The following is a 27,811-nucleotide window of genomic DNA, read 5'->3' as shown; positions in this document are numbered from 1 at the left end:
CTCAGGTGCAAGCGGAGGGACCCTCCAACCTGGAAAAGCACCAGCAGGTGGTGCATCTCTGTTGTCTCTGGAGGAGGCTGCGAGTTCCTGACCCCTAACTCTCTCTGACCCCAGCATTGTGTTTAGGGGCCTAAAGAGGGGCGTTGCCAGCAGAATTCCAGCTCCTGCTTGTGTGCCTGGAAGAACGCAGTACTGCAGCCTTTATGAGTAAGCACAGGCTTGCTTTTGCGGACCTGTGCTCCCTGCCATGTGCAGGAGCTGGGCTTGTGAGAGGAGCAAAGTGAGGGCAAAGAGAATGGCTGAAGCTCTTGACTTCAGCAAAGCTCTGCTCATCCGCAGCCTTAGAATAAAATCAGTTGGATACTTGAGAAATCGGAGGTGAATTTAGACATCGGCTCAGTGATTGTATTTCTGCATGTAATCATAATGTCCAGAGCGTGGTGGTCGGGGGGCAGGACCAGGCGTGCATTCATTGAGAAATTAAGTGGTTTGTTGAAGCCTTAAGAAGATCATGGCATTATCTCGCAGAGTAAAAGCCGTATCCAGGAGAGCAAGAACAAATCAAAAAAGCCCTGCTCGCTCTGCTCTGGGAAAGAATTGAGCGACTGCCAGGCACGTGGTGTCCCAACTGATCTAGATAAAAATCAATTTCGTTATTTCTCATTCTGCAAAACTGGAATTAAGGCTGGGCAGAAAGAATATCTCCATTTCCAATTCAGCAGAAAGCTCTTTCCTTTTTAAATAACTACAGGCTTACTCTTTGTCCTTCCCTTCCTTCAGCCCCCTGATAATAACAAATAATTCTTTTTTTTGGAGGCTAACAAAAGACAGCTTTGAAATTTGGTGGGAAACTTTTATAATATTTAAAAATTGGCTTTTAGAGAATGAAACGCCCGTCCATGCATTTCTTGGGGATAGAAGCAAGTCGAGGTTCGAGGAAGCCTTTTCCTGAGGCTCCCTGGAGGGGACCCTTTCCCTGAGGTCCCTTTCAAGGGATCCCTTTCACTGAGGGAGGCTGGCTCTGGAGGTGGCCCTGACAAGGTTGTCTAGGGGACAGACGTTCATGAACGGCTGCATGTTCCCTTTCTCTCTCCCCTCCCTGCCCCCTCCCTCCTGAAGACAGGCTCTGGGGTGCTGGGACAGGATCACATTCCCCAGGCAGAGAGGACTCTTCTTGGGCCCTGCTGAAACCTGCAAGCGTGGGAGGGCAGATCCCGTCCCAGACTGGGAGGCCGCACAGATCTTCAGTAGTTCTGGGCCTCAGGGTCTTGGCTGGGAACAAACTAGGCCCTCCAAGGGGAACTGGGGAGCCTCAAATGCGGAGTGTGTAGGGAAAGCCACAGCAGGGTCCAGACAGTTCAGACGGGGTGGGAAGCCCCGGGCTGGCAATGCCACAGAGCCTTCCCAGCCCTCAGCATGCAGGGGCCCAGGTGGGTGCGCCGACCAGAACCCAGGTGAGTCAGCCAGAGAGCTGCCCAGCAGGGAGCGACCACTGCCTCCCCGAGCTGCCGAGGCCACGTGCGGGGAGCAGGGGAGGAGGGGAAAGGAGAGGAGGGGCCTCGGGCTCCTTCGGGTTCCCTGCCCAGGTGCTGGCGGCCGGGACACTGGCCAGAGCAGTGCTGTCAGATCCAGGCTCCCACAGCACCCCACAGGGCAGCACAGGTGGGGAACAAGTGAGCGATCTCCAACTTCGAAGCCGTCCTGGCAAGCCCGAGGGAGAACTGTGCTGAGAGAGGTCTCAACAGGTTGTCCTGTGTGTCCACAGCCTCAGTTGGAAGAGATTCTAGATGTATTTTGTGCTCACTGATGTGTGTGTGACATTTCTCAACCACCCGTTTATTTGGCAACATCAATGAATGAATGTGTAATTGGAACTGTTTTGTCAGGGCCTCCACATTCTTCCGCCGTGACGAGTGGTCTTTCATCGCTAGTGACAGCTCTCTGCCTGGATCAGAGTTCAGCAGATGAGTCTGTCCCCACCATCTCTGGCTTGTGCGGCAGGGAGGGTTGGCCCATGGTTGTCCTGCCTTAGGCACAGGGGGCTACAGGGACTGCTGGGGGGCAGGAGAAGAATCATCTGGGAGCCAGCGAGTGACTGAACAGCCACTGAATTGCCAGTTCGGTAGGAGGTGAGGGGAGAAACCCAAGTCCCTGGAGAAGAGACACAGCCTGGACTTCGCCTAGGGAACGGGGCACAGAAGCCATGTCTGGGGCTGGGAGTTTGAACTCAGCTCCAAAGGACGACTGGGAATTGCTTAGGGAGAAAGGAGGGTGGAAGTGTGTTCCAGGCAGTGGAACAGCCTGCAGGAAGGCCAGAGCTGGAAGGGATTGTGGCTCAGGAACAGGACATGGCTGGCATCGGAGGGGCCGTCTCATGATGAATAGGGAGAGGGCAGGAGAGAAGGGGTCACTGTAGACACAGAGGGGCCGTGCTGATCCCGGTCCTATATCTTCAGAGTGTTGGGAGTCCGTGAAGGGTCACAACTGGTGGTGGTGAGATCCACAAGTTTCAGGGAGAATTCACCTGCAGTGCAGGGATCAGGTAAACCAGAGGCACTGGGGGCGCCAGGAGCAGGTGGAGGAGGCAGGTGTCCAGGCCAGAGAGGCTGGGCTGGTCAGGCGGGCTGCAAAAGCCAAGAGGGAAGAAGGCGAGGCTTAGAAGGAAGCAGAGTGTCTTCAGAAGGCATCCTGTGGACGGGCTCCTGTGTGCCTGCCACTCTTCTCTGTGCGCCTTGCCCGAGCTGGCATCCTTGGGTCATTTAAGGGCTGATTCTTCATCTCATCCATCCATGTGAAGAACAGCCATGAACGCACCCTCATCTGCAGTCGCCCGCCAGCATGCAAGGTGCACACAGGCCCAGAGCTGTGGTCTCTTCCTTGCAGGCAGAGTCTCCTCCCCAGGGCCCGCCTGGTGCTGGAAGCTCAGTGGGCTCAAGCTTCATGTCTGCTGAGCGGAACAGGGCAGCCATCCCTGGCTCCTGCTGCTGGGAGCTCCCTCACTGCTGAACATGAACCCAGAGGCTGTGGCCTGTTTCTCATCCTGCCCCCTGCCTTCCTCTTGTGGAGAAATTGCCCAGGAGCAAGTGGAATGCTGCCACCTTTGGAACTCGAGGCTTTCAGGAGACGCAGCAGCCTGAGTCCTACTCCAGCAGCCTGTCCTAATAAGAAGAGATTTGAACACAGAGACACACAGGGACAGTGCCATGTGATGGCTGCAGCGATGTCTACAAGCCACGGAACTTCATGGATCTCTGGCTACCACCAGAAACTAGGGGACAGGCATCGAACAGATTCTTCCTGTGAGTTTCGGGAGGAACCAACCCTGCCCACACCTTAATTTTGAACGTCTGGCCTCTAGAACTGTGAGAGAATATGTTTTCGTTGCTTTTAGCTACTCAGTTTGTGGTACCTGGTTGTAGTGGCCCAAATAAACTGACACCCAGGCTGCAGAAGGGGAAAGAGGCATGGGGAAAAGGACCGTCCAGACTCCAGCGCTGGCGAGGGGATGCCCATCTTCCTTCTGTGGAGCATGGAGGAGATAAAAGATCTTGTTTGGTTGGAAGTGCCTTATTTCTATGTGCAGAGACTCTCATGTGAATTCACAAATGGCATCAATCTGCCTACGTATTAGGGTGCAAGGGTTCTTAGAGCTCACAAGGACCTCAGAAGTCCTGAGTCTGCTGTGCATTTGGATGTGAAGTTTGAATGTTTGCCCTCACCAGCACCCCCTCACACAGATGCCCTGGTGGGCACCCCAGCAGGCCCTCCTTCGGTCGCTTCTGCAAGGCGGGATTTTTCATGCTAAAGGGGGTGGGTTCCTGACATGTCCCAATTCCAAAGTAAAACTAAGCCCCAAGTCTCCCATGAAGCATAAACACACCAGAATATTTATGTCTTATATTCCTGCTGGAAATTCAGCATTCTGAATGCTGAAACCTAGAGTCGCTGGGCAGAGAGAGCTGGTTTTTAATTGGTGAGGAGTCGGGAGCTGCATCACCCACAGCCTGGGGACGGAGCTGGATGTCCCTTCCCCAGCTCCCTGTCTTGCTCTCTGTCTATCTGCAGGCATAGAGAAAGCTGACAGGCAAGTCTCTTTCCACTGATAGCTGGAATTTGGCATTGATGGTGTGAGCTCTCTGCAATCAGCTTAGAATTGCATGGCGCTGTGATGGAAAATGGGGTTGACGCTGAGGCTGAAATACCGCTGTGCTCAAAGTGAGTTGGGTTGTACTTGAAGAGATCTCATCACAGAAGCTTATTGTGTAACTTATTTTTTGGGATAAAGAAATCCCTGTAGGCCCAACTGTGGGTGTTACAAGGTTCCTGAATGAGTGCCGGTTCTCGAGGCTTTGAAAGGAATCCATGCCCCTGGGATGGAGGTGCCCAGTTTCACAGAGAGCAGGCGTGAACGGGAGCCAGAGATGCTTTATAACCTGCTTGAGAAAGATCATCTGCATTCATTTCATGCATGCTCCAAGAACGTGAGTAAAGCCTGGAGTCTTCTAAAAGAGTGGAATCAAACACGATGTGTGGAACTAAGTATCTGTGTCTGCCACTCATTTTCCACTTACCCAGCTAGAGCCTCTCTCTGCTGTATCTGCCCTGCCCTGTGCCTGTGGATGGGCCAATGCAGTCAGAGGCCTTCTGATCCCACTGGAGGTAACCAAAGGCACAGGGGCCGGGGGCAGCAGGGAGAGTCCTAGTGGGGAGAAGAGGAAGGTCAGGGCATCAGATTCACTGGCTCGTTCCCTGCAGGGTGTCTCAAGCTGGCGTGTCCCTGAGCCAAATGCCCATCTCGTCTCGCCGTAGCCCTCCCCCTGCTGGTCTCTCTGCCAGCTTCAAGCAAGAGCTCCATCTCCATCTCCCAGCCCCATCTCCGGCTTCAGGGAACCACAACCACACTGATACTAGCACCCAGATCCCACCCTGTCCCTTACAGCCTCTCTCATACATCGTCTCCTCACTGACACTCCCTGAGCTGCCATTGCAAGTGAGTCATGGCTTCCTGCAGGGCCCTGGCACACCAAGCCCCTCACAGTCACCGCTATCGATCTTTCCACTTGAGTGCCAGTGATATCGTGATTTTGTGTGGGTCTTTGAAGAAATTATCTTGCTAAGTAAGTATCTGCTAACTGTTAAGCCACATAACATGCTGGTCTTTGTATCAACCCTATTGGGGTTTGTTTTTCTGCTGTGTTCTAGATAGCTATACACCCCACCAAAATAATTTCTTTATTATCAGCTGAGTCATGTCTAAAAAATGTCAAGTTATGGAGACTTCCTAGAGAAGGGAGGGGGTTTCAATTTCCACAGCACTGCATGGCTGGAGAGCAATTGTAGGGGCATTTGAAGAGGTCCCGCAGCCTGTGAAAGGGTTGGCCAAGGGGAAGGATTGGAGAGAAGCTGTCTATGACACGAGTCTAGGCAGTAGGTCGCCTTATGTGGAAGTTATTTGAGGCTACCCGTCATTTCTTACATATTTTAAAGCACAATAGACTCTAGGCAAAAAAGAAAACGTGCAACACAGGCTCACAGACCCATTCATTCATTCAGCAAGTCATCATTGAATCCCATGCACATGCCTGGCTATGTTCTGGGTGCTGGATCACGGTGAGCGACACCAGCCTCGCTCTCCGCCCTCTAGATACTCACAGTTCAGGGTGGCATCGTCCAGGAAGCAGGCGACAGAGCTGTGGCCGGCTCCACAGAGGACAGGGTTGAGGTAGGATGCAAACTTATGATGCGGTGTTCCATGGTCAGGAAGATCAGGGAAGGCTTCTAGGAGGAAGTGGCATCTGAGCTGAGGACTGTGAAAGTGTAGGAGTGCACCAGGCAGAAAGGGCAGGGGAGCGGGGTCCCAGACAGAAGGAAAGATGATGCTAAGGAGACAGGAGAAAGGGCCGAAGATGTGGGGCAAATGGATATGGAGGGTTGTGGGTCAGCCTGGGGTGAATTGTCAGGGAGGGTTATACTAAATAATTCTACTTTATCTCCAAGGCAAGGGAAATCACTAACGGACCTTAGTTCCTTAGGGACAGTCAGAGATTTTCACTCTTGTGAAATCACCCTGGCTGAGACCAGAGCAGAAGCAGGGGCCTCTGGAAATAGGGAGGAGGGATGCACACAGGCAGAAACACACATGCACTCGTCACACAGAAACACACACGTGCACACACACACTCGTGCACACAGCTACACATGCTCATACATATGCACCTGTGCACACAGAAACACACATGCACATGCACACTCGTGCACACAGCTACACGTGCACACAGCTACACATGCACACACAGCACATGTGAACACATCATGCAGGTATGCACATATCACTTATTTATGCACACACATGGACATACATACATGCACATATATGCACACACTAGTTCTAATAATAACACAGGCAATGCCATGGTTCTTGTGTGGTAGTTCCTGCGATCTGCTTGGTTTAGGCAACTCTTGCAGTATCTGCCAGGAGGAGGTGGTTGCATAAAACCACTTTAAGTGAAGCTGGCCAGAGCCTGGATGAGACATGCGTCGTGGGTCGCTCTGGGTCACTCCCCAGCCCTTGAGAGCGTCTGCGTTTGACTCTGTCGTGACGAGCAGGGAAACGGCCGCATCGGCAGCTGCCCGTCTTGCTTCCTCAGTTGATTCTCCACCAGATATTTCTGGAAAGAGTGAACAAAAATTCCTATCATAGCCTACATTCCAGGATGAAAAATTGCAGTGATCGGCCTTATCTTCCATGCTTTAACCTTCATTATGTCAAATGTTTTCTTATCATAGAAATTGAATAGCTTCAATCCAGTGCTGGGGTCATATTCCCCATAAGTAAAAACTAAAAGTACTCCCTGCCGTCAGCATGTGCAGCAGGACTTTCGACCGTCTCAACCTAAGGGACGCGTGTGGATCTTACGAACGGGAAGAGCATGCTGTTTTCAAGCCCAAAACCACCCTTACACTCAAATGTAAAACTTAAAAAAAATCCTATTAATCTGCTGCGTCGTGGGAACAGAACAACCCTCCTATGTAGAAAACAGAAGACCGAATGGTCAGCACACGAAGTATGTGAGCAGCGGCAAATCTGTACGGGGCTGCAGTCTCCATTCTCGCCTCCTTGAAGGAAAGAATTCGTCCAAGGAGGATAAGGCAGAGTGAGACACTGAAGCAAGTTTAGGGCAGGAGTGACCAACTTAGCACCTCTTGGTGCCATTGAGGCAAAGACAATGTGTCTGCAATCCTAAAAAAAATATTAAACATAATTTGGCCAAGTTTATCTTTTTTTTCCCCTAGAGATAAGGGGAAGCAGATTGCCTTGTGCCTTGAAGATAATAGAATTAGCTGCTCTGTCCTCCTGGGGCTGTGGTCTGGTCCTCTGTCCTCCTAGGGGCCTGGCCATAGCAGTGTGATCCTGGAGAGCCCCAAGGCTCTCCCACCAGTGGATGCCTTGGGGAAGGAAGGGGAAGTGACTGTCATGGTAGGACGACAGCGCCATCACCTCTGTGTCCCAATGCACAACCCACAGGTGCCTGTGGAGCAGAGTCACCCATGACAGCAAGCAGTGTGACCACAGGGGTGACCACCGACACGGCAGCCCCAGATGCAAGCCCAATTCTGGCCTCTATGCTTTGGGCCATGTAGGGAATAATATACACTTTTGGGTGTGCATTGTTTCCATTTTATTGATGAGAAAACTGAGGCTCCTGGGGACTTTGTGCTCTCCTGGTTTTCCAGGCCTGTAGCGCAGTCTCTGATCTTCAACCCACTGTTCAAGACGGACACAAATCATTTCCCGGGTGGGCATTTTCACTGGACTTGAAAATGTTCACTGTGGGGATTTAAGTGGCTCCAGGTCCCTGAGACTGTGTCTACTGCAACAGATTGACCTGAAGAAGCTGGAAGGGGAACGGAAGGAAGCAGAATCTGTCTCAGTGGCCGTGGAGACCTCTGTAAGCCCACCTGAAGGTGGGAGCCAGTTGGAAGCCAAGCTTCGGGGACTGCAGGGTTCTCAGGGCACCCTCAGCCCGAGGACCACGGGGCCCATGGCTGGTGTTTAGACTCTTTCCAACCAGCAGCCCAGGTCACTTGTGTGCGTGCATGGAAGTGTGCATGTATCTGCACACGCGTGTGTCCATGCATGTAGGAGAGTACCCATTAGCTCACTGAACCACGCTGCAGGTGCAGAGCCCCACAGCCAAGCTGGCTACACCTCCCACACTGGCAATCAGGAGCTCCAGTGCTCAGATGTGCCGGCCGCCTGGCAGAGGGAAGTGTGACGACTCCAGAGCCCTGCTTGGCTCACAGGAGTGGTGACAGCAATGACGCTGGCCACCAAATCCAGCCCCACATATAGAGGAATCTCAGCTTGAAGGCCCCTCCTGGGGGTGGCGAGGGAGGCTTCAGACCATGTCCAGGAGCCATGGCTATGTGGCAAGACCACCAGGACCCTCCGACCCCCGGGAAATGAGCTAAGACCTTCCTTGGGCATCCCAGCAGTGGTGGTAGGAGGAGTGGGTTAGGGGCAAGGGGAGCAGGCCAGGGATTGATGCCCATGGATGCTGATGTGACCATTACCGGGATTAATAGGACCAAGAGACTGGTGACTGCAGACACATCTGTGCTGGCTCACATCACATACGTGAAGAAACAGAAGACAGCAGAGATCAGGTGACACGCTAGGCACCATCAGCCCCTGGATTCAAACCCACCTTCATCCAGCCACACAGCTGGGCTTTCAGCTTTTCAGTCAGGGAGAGAAGAGCTGAGCTCTACACGCAGCTTCTCTCTTGCACACTTGCCCTACTGAGCAGTCTCCTGGTTCTTAGCATGCATGAAAAAAATGTCCAAGTCTCTAAGTGCCAGAAGTTTACAATTTAAAAGATGTGAGGGTGATGATAGAAAACTTTTCAGCAATCTAAGTCCCCACCCCTTTCCAAGCGCATTTGAGAGACCAGATACAACTCCTGACCTCCCAGGTCTAAATGACACATGGCTCCTCGGTTTTGGATGCCGTTCCTGCACCCACCTGGCCTCCCCACAGTCCTCTCTGAGGCTGACACTCTTGGATGCTCCTGAAGCCTGCAGAATGAGGCCGCACTGTGGTACCAGCACCGTCAGCCCGACTCTGACTCTCAGCATTGTCCTGCACAGGCTCTCCACAGGACTGCCCCATGCTGCACCCTTCATGCTGCCCCTCTGAGAGATTTTAATCCAGTGGGCGGGCAGGCCCAGGAATCTGCATTTTACCATTGAGTGATTCCGTAGCCATCATCTTTGGAGATCACAACTCATCATGGAAAGCTGTAATCACATGATGCTGTGTGCACCAGCCCCAGGAGTGAAGGCTGTGGAGAGCCCAGCCTTGGCCATCACATTTGCCTGCTAGCCTCTGCAGACCTCTGCCCTGCAGCCCAGGATGCTTGGGCATCCCTGACCTTCCTCTTGGATGGTCCAACTGAGAGCCGCTCCAGGTGAAGATTCCCCCAACTCCTGCTGCACCCCCTGCAGATACTGCCACCCAACAGGAAGGGGCCAGGGTCACCTCATCTCAGCTGATCTGATAAAGTAAAATTGCAGGTTTCCCACCTGGGTATTGCTGGGAGCCGTCCACTGTGTCCCTGCCTCCTGGAGGGAGCCAGAGCTCTGGGATGTGTGGGTACCTGCTTTTGCTAGGAAGGTTTTGCTCATTTGGGCAGGTGAGGCCAAATTGTCCTGGGTTCTACGTGAGGCCCACCTTCTGAAAAGATTTCCGGGCCTGCCCAGGCGCATGTTTCCCAGCAGAGAATCTGGGTTTCTAGAACAAGCCCCATAAGAGCTACAGAAAAAGAGTTCCAGGGCTGCACCTGCCCCAGGCCTGCCAGACCCCTTGCTTCCCTCCCAACCAATTAGTTCACCAGCCCGGGGTGACCCCTCCAATCTCCCTTGGGATGAGATGGGAGCCTACCATGGCTGGCCCTAAGTCTGGGCCCAGCTTCCCTTTGGTTCTGTGTAGACAGAAAGCTTAGAGTGCACCCAGGGAAGATGGCCTTTGGGCCACACAGGCCTGGCCCTGAGCTGACTGGTGCAAAGCCTGGCACAGGTGACATTAGGTAAATGCTGGCTCTACACCGTTTTTGTTGCTGCACGTGGCTTGGGGAAGCCCAGGCCCCTCCAGTCTGCCCTGAGTGTTGATGTCTTGCCTTAGAGAGGCCTTCCTCCAATCCTGTGGCAAAAGCAGCCACACAGACTGTACATAAAGTCAAACATGGCTGCAGGAGACCAATCCCCTCTACATGTTTTCAATCCAGGTATCATTTGCTATGTGTTTACTGACCCAGGGATTAGATGGAATCACTTAGGAAAAATGTTTAGAGGGAGAAGAAGATACAATTCAGTGAACATAAGTCCTGTGATCAACTGCCACCTTCCTTATTCTCTCCTTAAATTCTAGGTTCAGATTCTGTTTCCTGATCATCCCCTACTCATTCTGAAATGTAACTTTAATGTGATGGGAGCAGGAGAGCTGTGCAGGAGACACGTGCTGGAGGGAGCCTGCGGAGCATCTCTGTAAAGGGATGGAATTTTTTAGCTGAATGGAAATGTGCTAGAATTCACGATTCCTGCCCAGTGATCACCAGGCAATTTCTAGCAAGCTACGCTGCAGAACACACCCGTATTTGATGTGGTTCCCGTGTAATTAGAAATCTGTGAGAGCTGCATTGATTCTTGAAGCAGCATAGCCCACATCTGCTGTTAGTCATGCACCATATTCGTTTAGCAGCTGATGATAACCTGATGACACCCATAAATATGGTAACATTGGCATAAAACCTTGTGCAGGTTGTCGTTGAAGTGCAGTGGTCAAAGCCAGTTACCTGTAAACCTTCTGTGGCTTGTTTGCATCCACCACCCATATGCTGGGGGGAAGAGCGTCCCCCAAAATCCATTTACATCTAGCGCCTCAGAATATGGACTTTAACTGAGAAGGTCTTTTCCGAAGCCATTAATTAAGATGAAGTCACACTGAACTAGAAGAGGCTGTAAGTCCAATAATGTGTGTATTCATAAGAAGACGAGAGGAGGACACAGGGAAAATGCCATGTGACAGCAAAGGCAGAAAGCGAAGGGACAAGCCTGTAAGCCAAGGACCCCAGCAATAATGAGGAGCTGGGAGAGGCGAGGAGTCATCCTCCCCTAGAGCCCTCGTGGGGAGCGCAGTCCTGTAGGCATTGTAAGTTTGGACTTCCAGACTCCAAAAGAGTGACAGGAGAAACTTTTATTGTTCTAAGCCACCTGGTGCTCGGCCATTGGTCCTGGCAGCCCAGGAAGCTGACACACCCAGCCAGAGACGTTTGTCCTACTCTGAGGGCTGGTGGACGAGGTCACCCTCCAAGGACCAGTGTGGTCATTGGCCTGCACAGAGCAGGATCCTGTTTAGGATAATGTCTTTTCCCTTCACCACATTCTTCTATATTTTAACAGGTGTCATGTGGAAACATACCTGATTATGTTGATTTTTTAAAGATTTATAAATAATTTGCTATCTTCCCAATGTTGGCAAGTGGAAAAGACTAGAATCACTTCTGATCACCATGAAGCGAATGTTTGTTATTTGGGGACTCGTGATGTTTGCAGCGGAAGAAGGAAAAACCATGAAGTGTTGGATGACTCCAGGGTGAAGAGGACCTGTCTGAGAGTTGGGGTGCAGGTAGCTTTCTTACTTGCAAAGAAATATTTGGGGAGATGCAGTGGCAACACTACTTCCCTGGAAGGAAAATTCCATGATGAACCAGGACCTTGGTTGGATCCTGTGTGTCCACTCAGGGCCACAGGATGAAGGGATTGGGGCATCTGGCGGATGGGGCACCTGGGCTCTCAGCAGAACCAGACCCCTTCCTGGCCAGGAGACCTCTGCCAACTTTGACATTCCAAGGTCAATGCCAGGGAGCAGGTCTCCTGGCCTCATGTCCCCAAACTCAGTGCCAAGCCTCACTCTCTGAGGGACACCTAGAAAGTATGTTCCCATGAAGGTGGCCTCAGGTGGCCACACCAAGGGCCTAGTACATAATGCCAGGGGCTTCTCGTAGGAAGCCCAGCAAACCCCAAAATGTGCAAATTCACACTTGTGATAAATGCAGGGTCAGATAAGACTTTTAGCCACCATCCCCAATGCAACTTTTTAAAAAAGCAAAACAAAGAAATTTCAAAAACGTAAAGATCGAAGCTCTGATATGGTGCTTCCTTTGTATTGGACACAGGAGCCTCAAGCCCAGTCCTACTGGGAAGGTGGGCGTGCAGGTGCATCTGTGGCTGCCCAGGGCAGGAGTGGGTCTGGAGGGCCTGGGGGCAGATGGTACCCCTGGAAGGTAAGAGTCACAGTGCCCTGAGTTCTCTCTGTGTCCTGGGGTGCCAGTTCTCATGGCCTCTGCGCCAAGCCCGTTGTGCTGTACCTGGGCAGGGCTGCTGTTTTCTGGCCTGTGGGTGCTGGCTGCAGTTGGGCGGGACATAGACCTGGTGTTCACGGGGATGGAGGGCCATCAGGAAGCACAGAGGCTTGTTGAACTCATGGGGGTGAGAAAAGTGACAGGTATCAGGCTAAGTCCTGGGCAGAGTGTTGATCTTCAAAGGTGTGCCCATGTCCAAGCACAAGGCAGCCCAGACCCTCGCCCTCACCAAAAACTGGGTGTTTGTGGTACCTGTCCTTCCCGACAGGCCACTGGATTAATCATCCAAGGACCATGTTGTTTTGGCTGCAAGAAGTTTTGCCCTGGCATTTTGCTCTTAAATTCAGCTAACTTTTTATCCATACCTAACCATGCTGATCCTTGTACAGAAAGCAAGTTGCAAAGAGGCTCACAAGTACACCTGACCAGGGGCCCGTCTCCCACGTGGGATCACAAAGACTCAGTGCCCAATTATTCTTCGATGCTTTTAGAAATGCTTTGATGGATTCAGAGCTAGAAAGTGTTTGCTCTCTCCCCTTTAGAATGGCAGCCTTTCTGATATTAGCCAAAATAGGAAAAAAGAAGGATGGCGTGGCTTATGTCCCCTTGCTGCAATTTCTACTACCATCAAGGAATTTGTTACCACTACTGGAAGAATTATGAAGATGCTCAAGAAAATAAGCTGCTAAGAAAAGGCATTTAGGGATATTAAAATGAAAGGCAGTGTTTCTTCTTGCCAAAGGAATTATGCAAAGGGACATAAAATGCGGTGTTATGGCTGGAACGTTCTAGCTAACGTTTCCTGCTCAGCGATGACATGAGGACAGCTAGAATGGAGTAGAAAAACAAGCTGAGGATGGACTCGACTACAACCTGACATTTTTCAAGGGACAGTGGGCCTCCCTTCACCCGTGCCTGAACTCTGAGGAGGACGCTCAGTGTCTTCAGGAGCAGCTGATGCACACCAGGGAGCAGCGGCTGCATCGGCAGAATTGTTAGGAAACTCCGTGTTGCCTGAGTTTGTTCTTTTCTCTGTAAACCTGGAATCAGTAAGCTTTCCAGGGCCATCTTTCTGTTGGTTTTGGGGGAAACGGGTTAAAACAATGAGCCCAAAGAACTTCCTGAACCCGGGAGGCAGAGGTTGCCGTGAGCCAAGATCACGCCACTGCACTCTAGCCTGGGCGACAGAACAAAAACAAAAAACAAAAAACAAAACCAAACAGACAAAAAACAATGAGCCCAAATTAGCTCACTAAGTGTGAGCTTTAAATGAAAATAACCCTTGGAAATCCACACGGGAAGTGGGAATAAGGGATAGGGCTGGTCAGCCAGGAACGGATTTTAGCAAGCTGGGTCCTAGTTGACTTGACTTTTTCATCTTTCAGCATTTGCTAATTTTGTCAAAAGCTTCTTTTCCTTGGGTAAGATTAGACCCAGTGACAATGACTGACCAGAGACAGCTGCCCGGGGTCATGGCCCAGGGACCCCGAGCAGATCTGCCCAGCAGAGGTCGGAGCACCAGCCTCTATGGTAAGACAGTTTTCACTGCATTCACTCGATTAATCAAATCAGCTCAATCCATACGTGCAATTCTTAATATATATAAATCGATCCTACGTGTTGTAAGCAAACACGGACACATTCAACTCCTTATTTACTTAGCCCTGATCTAAATAACGATGTGCTTTTTTGCTGACATCTTCTGACAATTCAGTCTTTTTTTTTTCTTTTGTCCAAGAAATGTCTCTAGAGGTGAACAGATCTGAATTCATTTCACATTTTCAGCATGGATTCTTTTTATTTCTTGCCTTAAAAAAAGAAAGACAAAAACAATGAACTGTGCACTGTAAATAAGGAGAAAGGAAATCCATTTTTTTTCTGATGATAATGCTTAAACCTTTTTCCCTTGATAAAACTCTTATGGTAATACACAAGCCCCATTATAAATACATTTCTCATATTTTATGCATCTGGTTCTAAAGTTATAATATTTACCATGCACCAACACAAATTCCATCATCACATTCATGAGTAAGCTTGGTTACACAAGAAATGGCACAAACACAAACAGGAGTGAAGAAAACAAAGACGAGAATGAGGAGCTGCAGGAGGTGCCACCCTGACATCAGGGCACCTGCTAGGGCAGAGGCTGCCTCCAGGGGGGTGGGTGGGAGCAGGCTGTACCCTTCTGCCTACCCTCCAGGCCTCACACTGAGACTTTCCCACCTTCCCTCCACTGCTCTGCAGCAGGACTGAAATGACCACAAGCAGCATTTACCAAGGCACCTGCCTGATCTCTCATTCTGCCACCTCTGATCTCCTGCTGTGGTCTCCATTGGGAAGATCCAGCCTGGGGCAAGAGGGCAGAGGAGCTTGGTCCCTGGCACAGAACCAGGAAGGACAAGGAGCAGGAGATTCAGTTGGGCAAATGGAGCAGCATGTCTTCCACGAGCCTGTTCGTCTTTTCAGCCTAGGCCATCCTCTGAAGACCCACAAGAGTATCTTAACCAGGCTCCTGTGGCTCTGCAGGTGCCTGGAGCATCCTGGGCTTCACTGTCAGCATCTGCTGCGTGGGCTGAGCACAGGGACTGGTGCTACATTCTCTACCAAGGCCCTGGATGGTCCTACAGGGCTTCTCTGAACTTTGCTTTTCTATCCAGAGATCCCGGGAAGAATCCCAGCCTCACAGCTCACTAGAGATTGTTGATGCCTTTGAAAGAATGAAGGTTCCCCTATATCCCTGACAAACCAGGAAGCCTTTGGTGCCAGCGCTTTGCTAAAACTGCTTTGCTGTGGCCCCCCAAGGAAGGCTGAATGGCAGTGGGACTCTGCCAGCATCTGGCCACATATGGAAAGGAAGTGGGTGTGGAGGAGAGGAAGCCAGAGAGATGACAAAGCATGTTAGGAAAGTACATGTTCTCTGAGTATCCGTGACACCTCCCTACCTGCCTTGATCCTGTCTTCCCAACTCCACGGTTGTTTAGGGTAAACTCAGAGGGCTTTTCTCTTCTTTTTCCGACCAAGGACAATGCATCTTTGAAAACGGGTTTGGAGTTCTGAAGTCCTGTTTTGAAATCCAGGGAAATTCCCTCTCTTCATCTCAGCAGCCCCTGCCATGCAACTGGTCATTCTGTCACAACTCAGCACGGCTTCGTGTTGCATATTTAATAATTGCTGTGCATGGGGCTTCTCAATGTCAATCACCTGAGGAAGAAAGCAACTGCCAGCGATTAGTGTGGCTCAGGGAACAGATCTGTAATTAGACTTAACACTCTCCATCAGCTCTGAAACCCAGTAAATCCCACAGGACTCACCACAAGGGACCGTGTGGCATCCACGGTGAGTCAGCCCACTGTGACTGCAGCTGACGTGCCCTGGGGAAGAGGAGGCAAGGCATGCAAAGGGCCTAAAGGGCACAGCTTACTCCACACTCGTCTGGAGCATGGCTGCAGTCGGGATGCTGTGTCGGCCCATGAGGTTGCAGGTCTGAGTGCACAGACTGTCCTAGAGGGGCTCCCAGCTTATCTGGTGAGACAAAGAGATAGGCTGGTCATTGCTACGCAAGGCTGCTGGGTGCAGGTCAGCAGGGCAAGCAGAGGCCGTAAACCATACTCCAAGTGCTTGGAAGGTAAAAGTCAGGCTAAAAAATTGCTAATATAATACGTTCATCTTCTGACCCCAGCAAATACACTTCACAGGACAGCATTGAAAACCACGTGTGAATCTATTATCTGGATAGCACTGAAAGTTGGCAAAATATCAAAGATGATAACATTAATCATCATTGCATGTGTCTGAATTCTGTGCTGATTGCCTGGTGAAATCTGAGTAATAAAATGAAGACACAAATTCCATAAAACAGAATCTATCAAACCATTTTGTTTGCTTTCATTTCAGCAAAATGTCTAATTATGATATAATTAAGGAGCACTTTAGAGCTTGCATTTTTCTTTAGAACTTGTATATTTGACAGTAATGTTATATAGAATTAAAAATAAAATTCACTGGCATTCAAAAAAACTTGAAAATTTATCAGAAATTAAAATAAATATAAAATTTCAAAAAGTATAATTATTTCATACATTGCAACACTATTTTTTCAAGATAGTCAAATATCTATTAACATTGGAACACAAAATAGAAATTATAACTAAGAAATATAAAACTATTACCAATAAATTATTAAAATAAATCTGAATTTTCATTACTCAGACTCCATCCAGTTGACCAGATAAAGAACTGATATCATGCTTCATTCAGACCCCTTCTCCAACTATACAAATTTAAATTTAAGAGCATTAGGGAAGAGTTAGTATGGAAGAACGTTGCTCAGTCACACCTTCTCCAACAGCGGCAAGTTCTGTGCAAATTCACGGGCATCTGCAGGGGGAGGTCTGTGTCACAGCTGGAGAGGGGTATTGCGGTTGGCAAGAGGTGCCTGCAGACCTGTGTTCCCGAGGAAGTCTTGGCATGCTCCCCACGTGGTCCAGCCTCTTCCCAGAGTCCTCTCCCATGGCTGGGATCCTCTGTGCCTGGAGGAGCCAGGAGCAGGGGTGTCCTGTGTGCCGGGGCCTTGGACTCCTTTGCTGTGTCCTGCAGACAGTCCCCCTGTGAGAAAAGCCCAGGGCAGGCGACAGGGCTTAGGACACAGGAGAGAGAACCCACCAGTCTGAAGAGATGAAGCCAAGAGGGAGTCAGAAGAGGGCGGGGAGCAGGGGGACAGGAGAGAGGCGTGCTGCGAGAGAGGGCCAGGAAAGGGGCCCTGCCAGCAGGAGCGGCCCCAGAGCTGCAGCCCAGTGTGGGTGTGGGGCGTTGGGAAATGAGGCCAGCCAGGGTGGCAGGGCCACCTGCTCCTAGGAACTCAAATGTCCCCAAGAAGGTGCGGGGCGCTCACCACAGGAGAGAGTGGAATGTTGAAGGCCTCTGGGGACATCAGCTGGGGGATGGTGCAGGAGCCTGTGGGTGGCTCCTTATAGGGTGGATGCCCTGGCACATCCTCCAGTCTCCATTAGGCCCTGTCTGCTTCCTGCCTCCTCTGTCCCCTTCATGTCCCTTGTCCTCACCTCACCCCTCTCACCCTTCATGTCCTCTTCTTGTCCTTCTCAATTATCAGGAGCAAGAGGCAGGGAATCTCCACTGCTCACACTCCCCTCAGCAGGCCCGCCCTGGCTCTGCCTCTCCCAGAGTGGGTTTCCCCAGCTGGGACACGTGCCCTGCACCTCCAAGGGCAGCCTCACTCCTGAACAAGCTTGGCCTCTGCTTGGTGGATCAGCACAAGTAGGTCTCAGCTTTGGGGCCCTCAGGCCCACAGCCCTCCCCTTCTCACAGACCTTCCCAACTACACTCACAGGGCAGTCATTGGGGGCTCAGCCCTCTGCCCACTGCCAGCAGAGGGGACGGACACACTGTCCCCCTTTCAACTCAGGACGCCATCAGGGCCAGCAGCGTCTGCTCACACAAAGGGCTACAGTGCTGGGAAATCACAACTGAGAGACTGAGGGAGGCTACACTGACGTGCTGAGGGAAGCAGCCAGGGGTGGCTGGGCAGGGTGCAGCTGGCTGGAAGAGGCACCTGAACTTCCTCCCCAACCCTGTGATGCCCAGGGCCCCTGCCCTCATCCCATGACCAGAGCTCCTATGAGGCAGAGGGGGGTGCACTTCACAATTCACGGGGTGTGTCTGCAGCAATTCCTGGGGTGTGCCTGCAGCAATTCCTGGGGTGTGTCTCCAGAAATTCATGGGGTGTGCCTGCAGCAACTCCTGGGGTGTGCCTACAGAAATTCCTGGGGTGTGCCTGCAGCAATTCCTGGGGTGTGCCTGCAGCGATTCCTGGGGTGTGCCTGTAGCAATTCATGGGGTGTGTCTGCAGCGATTCATAGGGTGTGTCTGCAGCAATTCGGAGTGTGTCTGCGGCAATTCCTGGGGTGTGTCTGCAGCAATTCCTGGGGTGTGCCTGCAGAAATTCATGGGGTGTGTCTGCAGACTGACACATGATGGGCTTAAGCTTTAAAATCATTCCATTTTCATTTTACTTTTGGTTGGATAATCCCAATTTTTGAAAGCTGCTTTCAGCCATTCCAAGAATTTAGCTGAAGTGGATGGATTCCCCTCCCAGCCTGTCTAGAGAGCCCCCACACAGGTAGAGTAACCTGGAAACTATCACGTTCCTCTGGTCGGCATTCCCTCTGTGCACCCAGTGCCCTCCACTATGAAGGGGACCCAGCTCTGTCCTGCCAAGGGGGCACTCTGGAAAGCACTGGGGCGGGGGGGAACCGTTTCCCCCATCCCCAAGGCTTAGCAGGTCCAAACCTGTCCTCCCGACCTTGCCCAGGCAGCGCCTAGGACCCCAGTCCACGCTGGTCATGGCCTTCAAAGCTCAGCTGGGGTTCGGAGCCCTGGACACTGGGACCCTGGCAGCCCTTGGTCCACCCCTGGCCTCCAGAACCACTGTGGAGCAGGCAATGGGCAGCCCAGGGGCCACCACTGACCATGGGGCACATGTGCCAGGCATGATGGGCAACCCAGGCCACGCAAACAGCCCCACAGGTCAGGAGACAGCTGCAGTATAATTTCCCAAGGGCCTGGGACTAAGGGCAGCGTGGAACGTGGGGCTACCCAGGGCCTCCGGCAACTTTGCATGCATCCTGTGCATGCCGACAGGGAGAAATCTCAGCAGAGCAGGCTGGCACCTCCGTGGGCAGGGCCCTCTGCAGGTTTCACTGCTCTGTGCAAGGCTCTAAGACACCAATCACATCAAGTTCTAGGAGATGGGCCCAAGCCCGTGACCTTCCAAGAGGGAGGCCAGGCTGGAGACAAGACGCAGCTGAGAAGAGGCTGTGAGCAGCCCCTCCTGTCCCGGCACTTGAACCAGGGGCAGAGCTGGGGCCAGAGAGCAAGTGCCCAGCATGGGCACATCTGGCTTGAGCAGGCTTCTAAGGTGGACATGGGCATGGCTGGGAAAGGCAGAGTTGATGCCCTCACGCCCTCCTCGTGCCCCCAAAACCAGCTCCTCCCAGCCAAGGTAGCCCCAGCACATCCCCCAAAGTGCCCAGGAAAAAGTCCACGTAATCACGGAGCGCAGCTCCCCCGTCCCAGGACTCTGGAACCCCAATACTCAGTGTGCCCCGACCCTCATCAGCAGCCCATGCACCTTTGTTTTAATGCAGAATCTGGGGCTGGCCCAGCTCCCAGGCAAGGTGTAGACACACCAGTGTTTGACTGTGCCCTCCAGGATGCCTGAGGAGTCCCCCCACCCTCACGGCCTCAGCAGGCAGAACCCGGGGGAAGAGCCGCATTTGCCTCTGCACGGAAACCTCTGCAGAGCCTGGGGCTGGGGTCACTGGTGCTCAGAGAGGGGCCAGCCACCTGGAAAGCAAAACGGGACCCACAACAGGGCATCTGCTTCTCAAATGGTGTGGAAAGCACTGCAGGACCGCAGTGATAAGAACCCGTGGGCAGGCGGGGTCCCAGGCCGCCGCCCCGAGGTGCTGCTCTGCTGGTGACAGCACAGAGGAGGGAGGGCCCGAGATGGCTCCCTCAATGGGAGGTTCAAGGCTGAGGAGAGGGAGAGTGGGACAGAGGGGACCTGAAGGGGAGCCTCCCTCACTCTGGTGATCCAGCACGAGGTGCCCTCCAAGTCCTCAGCATGGAGGCCAGTTGGGCTCCTTCTGAGCATGGCAGGAGCCTTGTCCTTGCTTGGAGGAATGGGCAGCCCCTCTCTGTGCCCCACGTGCCCACCTGTCTCGTCATTTCCAGGGCGGTGTCTGTGTTCAGGCTGTCCGGGCCAGGGCAGCTTCTGACCCGCATCTTTGCAGGGCCCGGTGTCTCTACTCTCGGCTGGTTCAAGAGAGGGCTTCTCCCCAGGCTGGGTGATCTGCTTCCCTGGGACCTGCAGAGTTGGGTTGGGAAGTGGGGTCCAGGCAAGTCTTGCCTGGTGGGGAGGCAGTGAGGGATCAGGCCACACTGCTCTCAGAAACCAGGGAGGTTGCGCTGGGAGCTCAGGCTCTGGAACCGAAACTCCTGGCTCCAAACTCTGGTGCTGCCGTCCTGTGGGTTTTGGGTAAGTTGCTTGGCACCATCTGTCTCAGTCTGTTCTTGCTGCTGTAACAAAATACCTTAGACTGGGGGGATGTATCCATAATAGAGATTTATTTCTCCCAGTGCTGGAGGCTGGTGGTTGCAGTACCTGGTGAGGGCTGCTCTCTGCTTCCAGGATGTGTCCTCCAGAGGGGACAAACTGTGTCCTCAGGAAGGGCAGAGGAGCAAGAGAACCAGCCAGTTCCCTCCAGCCCTTTTGTAAGCACCATTCCCGTCCCTGAGGGTGCAGTCCCCACGGCCTAATCACCTCCCAAAGACCCCCTCTTGATACTGTTGCACTGGGGATTCAGTTTTAGCAAGCACTTTGGAGAGCAAACAGACTTTCAAACCACAGCACCATCCTCCCAGGCAAGGACAGAAGCCTTGACTTCAAACCTCAAACCCCTCTAAATCAGGGGCAGAGCTCCTGTCACCCCCAGCTCCGCAGCTTCCCAACTCCGCCCACTGCCTGCCTCATCACCTGTCTCTGCCCAGTGCCTGTCTCATGCCTGGAGGCCCCACTTGCCCCCAGAGTCTCCGAGCCTCAGCCTCAGCAGCCCCTCCCCTCTGCCATCCTGAAAGTGTCAGCAGGGCTGGCACAGCCTCACTGATCACTCTTCACAGGTCCTATCACACCAACACCCACTCCTCGCCACCTGTGATGTCCTTGGGCTGTGCCTTGGGACCCCTCGGGGACCCCTTCCTGCAGGTCTGCCCTGCCAGGCCCCAGCCGGCTGGGACACCTTCCTGGAAGCCCAAGCCTGTCCTCACTCTGTTGAGTCAACACGGCTGATGACTGCCCAGTCACCTGTGACTCAAGCTGCAGATCCTCTCACCCAGGAAAGGCCACATGGGGACACAGTGAGTGGCACCGTCTGAGTCTGCACGCCAAGGAGAGCCCCCCACCCCCCACCAGAAACTAGCCCAGCCACAACTTGAGTCTCAGCCCCAGAACAGTGAGAAAAGGATCTGCTCTGTAAGCCCCCAGTCCGTGGTATTTTGCTGTGGCAGCCTGGGCTGCCTAAGACAAATGGAAGTTTTATATTATCTTTCTTTCCCCCATAAATAGGATATATAGAAAGACAATTCAAATTTTCCTCTATTATTTTTTATAATTATTTTTAATGTTGTTATTTAGAAAAGGGTCTTTCTTTTCTTTCAGGTGTAATGGCACAGAAATTCTTAAAGTTGCTGTCAGGTTTGGAAAAAAGCTCTGGGATCTTTTGTTTCCTGAGATTTGGGGGGAGTTTTAAGCTTGCTTTTTCTCATTGTGAATATAAAATCCTTCTTGACTGAATGGATCATGCTAGCCAGTTTGTGGCCAGTATCAAGGTCTTTGTTGTAGTGGCCTCATGAGCTTTATCCTAACTTTGTTGGGCTCCATATTTCCTTTCAAATTAGGAAGAAATAATAAGACCAATTGCAGATATGGTTGGCAAGAGGCCATTCCAGGACGAGGGTCAAAGAAGGGGAATGCAGGGTCCTTCCAGGCAGAGAATCCAGGCAGGACAGTGTAGCAGGCTAAGCAATGACCCCTGAAGACACTAGATTCTAATCCCAAGAAACTATGTTAACTTACATGGCAGAAGATCTGAGAAACCACACTAACTTATATGACAGAAGATATGATTAAAATAAGGACGCTGAGATGGAGAGATTATCCTGGATTATCCAAGAGGCTCCTAAATCATATGTACGTGTCCTTCTAAGAGGAAGACAGAGAAACGTTTGACACAGACGGAAGAGGGTGGCCCATGTGACCGCAGAGGCAGAGATTGGAATGATGTAGCTACAAGCCAAGGAATGCCAGCAGCCACCAGGAGCTGGAAGAGGCAGGAGACAGATTTTCACCTGGAGCCTTTAGAATGAGCGCGGCCCTGCACACCTTAATTTAAGCCCACTGATACTGATCTTGGACTTTGATCCTCCAGAACAGTAAGAATGTCAATATGTGTTGATTTAAACCAATCAGTCTGTGGTCATCAGTTACAGCAGCCACTGAAAACTCAGACACACAGTGCAGTGGACTGGCAGGCAGCTCACACACGGGGCCAGATGGAAGATGGGGATGGACATGGGCTGCCAACAAGTGGCCGTGGGGAGCCAAGCGTGGCTCTAGGTTGAGGGACCGAAGCCTGTGAAGGGGTCTGTAACATGCGGCAGGTGACACAGTGGTGCTCTGAGCATTGGCATCTGACTCCTGCCAGGGTCGGGCCCTGCTGTCCCAGGAACCTGTGATAGTGGAACTACACACTGAAGCAACTGAGACACAGAGTTCAGCCCATGGAACCCACACAAACATGTCCCCAGCTTGCAGAATCCCCAGCAGGCCCACTGCCTGGTCCCTGACCAGAGGGTGGGCTGGAGAGTAAAAGGTAGCACTTGTCACTTTCGGTCATAAAATACAATGTCTGATTCTGCAAAATCTGCACAAGTATTTCACCATGTGGATATGCTGCCGGGACCTTTGCAGGGTCTTTGGAGGTCTCCAAATTTCAGCCTTAGGTCAGTAAGAACACAGCATCATGTCAATAGTAACACAACCGTTCACACCCGAGGTGGAGCCCAGCACCTGGTACTGAAACCTGTACCGAATGAATGAATGAAAGAAGGAACGGACTGATGCATGAATTTCACGTAGGGGAAAGTGAGTCCACTTTATAACACACTGTACACTGCCACAGAGCCACCATCGTCTAACCCGGCCACGGATCTGCAAGGCAAGGGTCATGAAAGAGCAGCCCCCATGCGGAGATCCCCCGGACCCAGCCGTCATTCACTGTCAGTCACACCTGGGAGATTAAGCAGCCCAGCCTGCATAAACCACCGCACTCATCCATGCACTGCACGTGAACCTACCCTGGGTACGTTTGACCGAGAATTGACAAGACTTCCCAAACACAAGATGGTTTTACTTTACCTAAAGTTACACATCGTCTTCAAAAATTGATTAATACAGTTACACTTGGACTTGCTTTGATTGTGCCATTAATTTAGAAGGGTCAAGAACCCCAGGCTCTTCTCCCTGATTTTTTATTCCTTCCCCCGATGTAAGGGTTTTAGAGGGAAAGCATTATGATTTAATGAGGTAAGTCCATTTCCTCTTATCATTTTATGCATCTCATTTATGAAGTCTGGAATAAGTATTTAATGAGGCCCACCAGGGATGGCCACACGGAGATGATGATGGCCTCTGGTGTCCTCCTCCTGCTGGCAGGAGCATTCTCCTGGGAACTGGACACGGGGCTGGGCCTGGGGTGAGCAGATCTTCCAGTAGGGGAGACCTGGGCACAGAGAGGCACAGGCTTTCCCCCAAAAAAAAGACCCAGGAGTGTGCCTAGAACTTTCTATTAGAACGCAACCATCAAGACCAACTTCAGGGGTTCCTGGCAAGCTCAGATCTGGGGTCATGAATGACACACAGTGCGTCTGACTTTTGAGAGTAGAATGTATTCCGAGCCTGATGGAAAACCACAGAGGCAGTGACTGGTTCCTTTCATCACCTCCCAAGACAATGGGGCAGAACACAGCTGGCAGGGAGAGCAGGATAAGGCAGGTGCCAGGCTGCTTCCGTTTCCAATACTATGTAGGAATGTGAGGACGCAACGTGTACACAGGTGTGCACAGGTGCACACGTGTGTTTATGCATGGTACATGTATGTATACGTTCATGTGTGCACACATGTTCATACATGCACACACATGCTTAGCACCCTGCACTATTTTGTGGAATTTCGGTTTTCTGTTACCGTTTCTCACAAGGTCTACAGCATAGTTTCTTGAGAGTTGCATCCCAGGAAATGGAGAACATGCACCATTTAGGTTTTTTTTTTTTTTTTTTTTTCTGAGACTGAGTCTCACTCTGTTGCCAAGGCTTGAGGGCAGTGGGTGCCATCTCGGCTCACTGCAAGCTCCGCCTCCCAGGTTCACACCATTCTCCTGCCTCAGCCCCCAAGTAACTGGGACTATAGGCACCTGTCATCACACCCAGATAATTTTTTGTGTTTTTAGTAGAGAGAGGGTTTCACCGTGTTAGCCAGGATTGTCTCGGTCTCCTGACCTCGGGATCTACCCGCCTCAGCCTCCCAAAGTTCTGGAATTACAGATGTGAGCCACCATACCTGGCCCCATTTAGATTTTTAATTAACACCCTGTAGGCCGTACCCAGAACTGGGTGCTGCGATGAGACGGAATGTGTGTTGAAATGTAAATATTCATGCCACAGGAGCCCCAGGGAAGCAGGGCCCAGCCCAGCCATCCTCACATGAACTCAGGGCGTTCCCCGCTGGTTCATGTTTTCCCTCTGGGACAGACCCAATGTCTAAGTTTCCTGGGCTCCAGTAACTCCATGGTGTCTGTGGTCACCCCACTGGACCCCAGTTGCAACCAGCCTCTTATGAAGACTCACTCTCTCATTTGAACCATCTCCAGGGAGCTCAGGGCCCTGGCCTAACATGCACGTGACCTTGAACCATTCAGCCCATTTCAGGTCTCTGGGTCCTGCGGGTGCAGGGCAGAGGCAGAAGGAGGGGATAGGAGAACCCCTCCCAGTGGTAGCTGTAGGGGACTCTGATTCATGTCCCCAGAGTTTAATTAGACTGCTGCTTCAGGCTTGCATGTTTTCTAAGTGTACTCAGTAAGGGCTCCTCCCTCCACCTGAAAACAGATCATACACTCACCCTGGATCCTGTGTCTCTGGGACGGTCCCCAGTAGGCGGCATCCACAGTCAGGCCTGAACTGGGAGCTGGAGCAAGAGGCAGCAGGGAGTGAAGCTCAGCGGCTGCAAGTCCTCATTTGTCTACCCTGCTTGTCAGGAGCAGAAGACAGTAGCTTCCAGACCCTGATATATGACACCAAGGTCAAGGTCAAGCCGCCATAAAGAAGGTGTTAATGGCACTGGAGACAGAGCTGGCCCTACATCCCTGGGTGATGTAGCTATAAATCAGTCTGCTGGGTCTCGGTGTCTTTGAGGAGGGAGCACGCCCCTCCCGCGTGCGTCCCCTGCAGCTGTGTCCTCTGCACCCCTACAGAAAAGCCCTAGGTGGGCCGTGAGCTTCTCTAGATGTCTCTGGGTCAGTGGGAAGGAACTTGCCCATCTGCCATCAATCAGATGGGACCCATGAGCCCCTAGAGGATGCATCAGCTTCAGGCATCCAGTTTCTCCTCAAAAACCAACTAGGCCAGAAAGAGAAGGGACTGAGGCGGGCCGCGATCCAGCAAGACCCACAAGGATGAGCTCACCATGGGGGCAGAAAAGGGTGGGCTCCAGACCCAAGAGAACCCTGCTGCATTCTGCAGGACGAGGCTGACCTGAAAGCTCCCCTTGCCCGCAGGCACAAGAATGACTTCTTATTCTCACTTCTGCCACCTCCCAGGATGCTGCCTTTCTCAACACCTACCCTGCAGGAATCTGCAGGTGTCACCCTGCCAGCGTTCTGATGAACACCTATTTACACGAGTACTATTTCTCCTAAGCACCCCAAACAGGGGCAGCCCAGCAACCTTGGGAGGCAGGAGCCAGCTCCACCCTATCAGGGCCAGAGGAGACCAGGCCAGTGAGAAAAAGAGAGGGACTCCTTCTCTGTTCTGGGGTCCTCAGGCTCCCACAGGACTCAGGGGCCCTAGCACGAGCCCTGCTGACTTGGCCTAGCATAGCCCCTCCCAATCCACTGAAGTGTGTAGGTGAATGGCAGACACAGCGCTGGGGCACAGCTGCACTGAGCAAGCAGAGGTCACTCCCCAGGGTGCCGGGCTGCAGGGACTGTTGTCAGGGGCCAAGACCCTTCATCAGGGGCTTCTTGTCACTGTCTAGAGGGGCCTTTGCACTCCCAGCCCAAGGGTCCTGGATGCCTTCCACCTGCACACACCTCTCCTGGCCCTGAACCCATGTCTGAGCTCTTTCTCCCTGTTCCTGGCCACAACCCCCAGATGGGTCCCTTTCCCATCATCCAGGTGGCCCCACCCTCCTAGGATCATCCTCAGCCCTGCAGAGGAGGCACCTCCATTTTCATACCTTTGTTCTCAGCAACCAAAGCCAAAGATTTTCACAGCTGTGCATCCTGAACCCTGAACCCCTATCAACTGTGTATCCCAAATTCCCATCCCCTATCGACTGTGTATCCCGAATTCCCATCCCCTATCGACTGTGTATCCCGAATTCCCATCCCCTATCGACTGTGTATCCCGAATTCCCATCCCCTAACAACTGTGCGTCCAGAATCCCAAGCCCCTAACAACTGTGTATCCCGAATCCCAACCCCCTAACAACTGTGCATCCGAAATCCCCAATCCCTATCAACTGTGCATCCGGAATTCCCATCCCCTATCAACTGTGCACCCTGAATCCTGAACCCTGAAGCAACGCCCCCTCCCCGTCACCCACCTGGATGACCTAAGGAAGCCGCAGCATCATTCCAGAAGCCATGCTCCTGTCTCCTGACTGAGGCTTGCTCCCAGCTGCTGGCCCAGCAGGAGTGCTACGCTGCCCGGTACCTAGACCCTGCATCCCAGCTCACTGCTCCTCAGCCTCACCAGCCACCTCTGACAGAGTCCAGCATGTTCTCCCTCCTACGCCTCCCAGATCAAGTACACACTGCTCTCTCCAGTCCTATGGAGGGCTCCCTGCTCTGGTGATCTGTCACCTGCCCTCTGGGTTGCAGGGAGGCGACCAGATGAGCCTGCCAAGGCCAAGCTGGTACCATAGCTCAGGCAGATGTGCCCCTGTGCACAGCCTTCTGCAGAATGGATGGGGAAGGTGGTGACTTCTTGTTGTAAGACATGCTGTTTGTTTCCTGTTCCCTGTTCTCCTATGTCCCTGTGACATAAGAGATGGGACCCAGGTCTGGGTGGCCTGGGATAGCAAGGGAGGTATGTTTGCACTTCCTGCTTAGCCATCCTCGAAAGCCCTGCAGGGATAGCCAGGACATTGGGGTAGAGGGAAATCCTGCTCCTCTTGGCTGGGCCTCACTGGCTGGACTGATCAGGACGTCTGCTGTTAGAGCCAACTGGGCTGAGGCCCGGCTCTGTGCTGCTCATCACCTTGGAAACACACATTGCACATTTCCGTGTGCTGTTTCCAGTCAGTTTACAGAAGAGGCCTGAGGTGAGTCCCGCCTGAGTGGTGTGAACAGGTTAAGTGTCCTCTCTGAGCCTTACTTTCCTCATCCGTAAAATGGGAATATGCACCGTATCCCCTAGTAGGTTGCTACTGAGACTTGGTGCTTGAGGCCACTCAGGCATACAGGGCACACGCTACGTGTGTGTCATGCAACATAAAACCTGTCTGCCTGCAGCGAGCCCAGAGGTGCAGCTA

This window comes from Chlorocebus sabaeus, chromosome 9, assembly GCF_047675955.1.
Source record: "Chlorocebus sabaeus isolate Y175 chromosome 9, mChlSab1.0.hap1, whole genome shotgun sequence".
Lineage (NCBI taxonomy): Eukaryota > Metazoa > Chordata > Mammalia > Primates > Cercopithecidae > Chlorocebus > Chlorocebus sabaeus.
Note: the sequence above shows the minus strand (reverse complement) of the source record.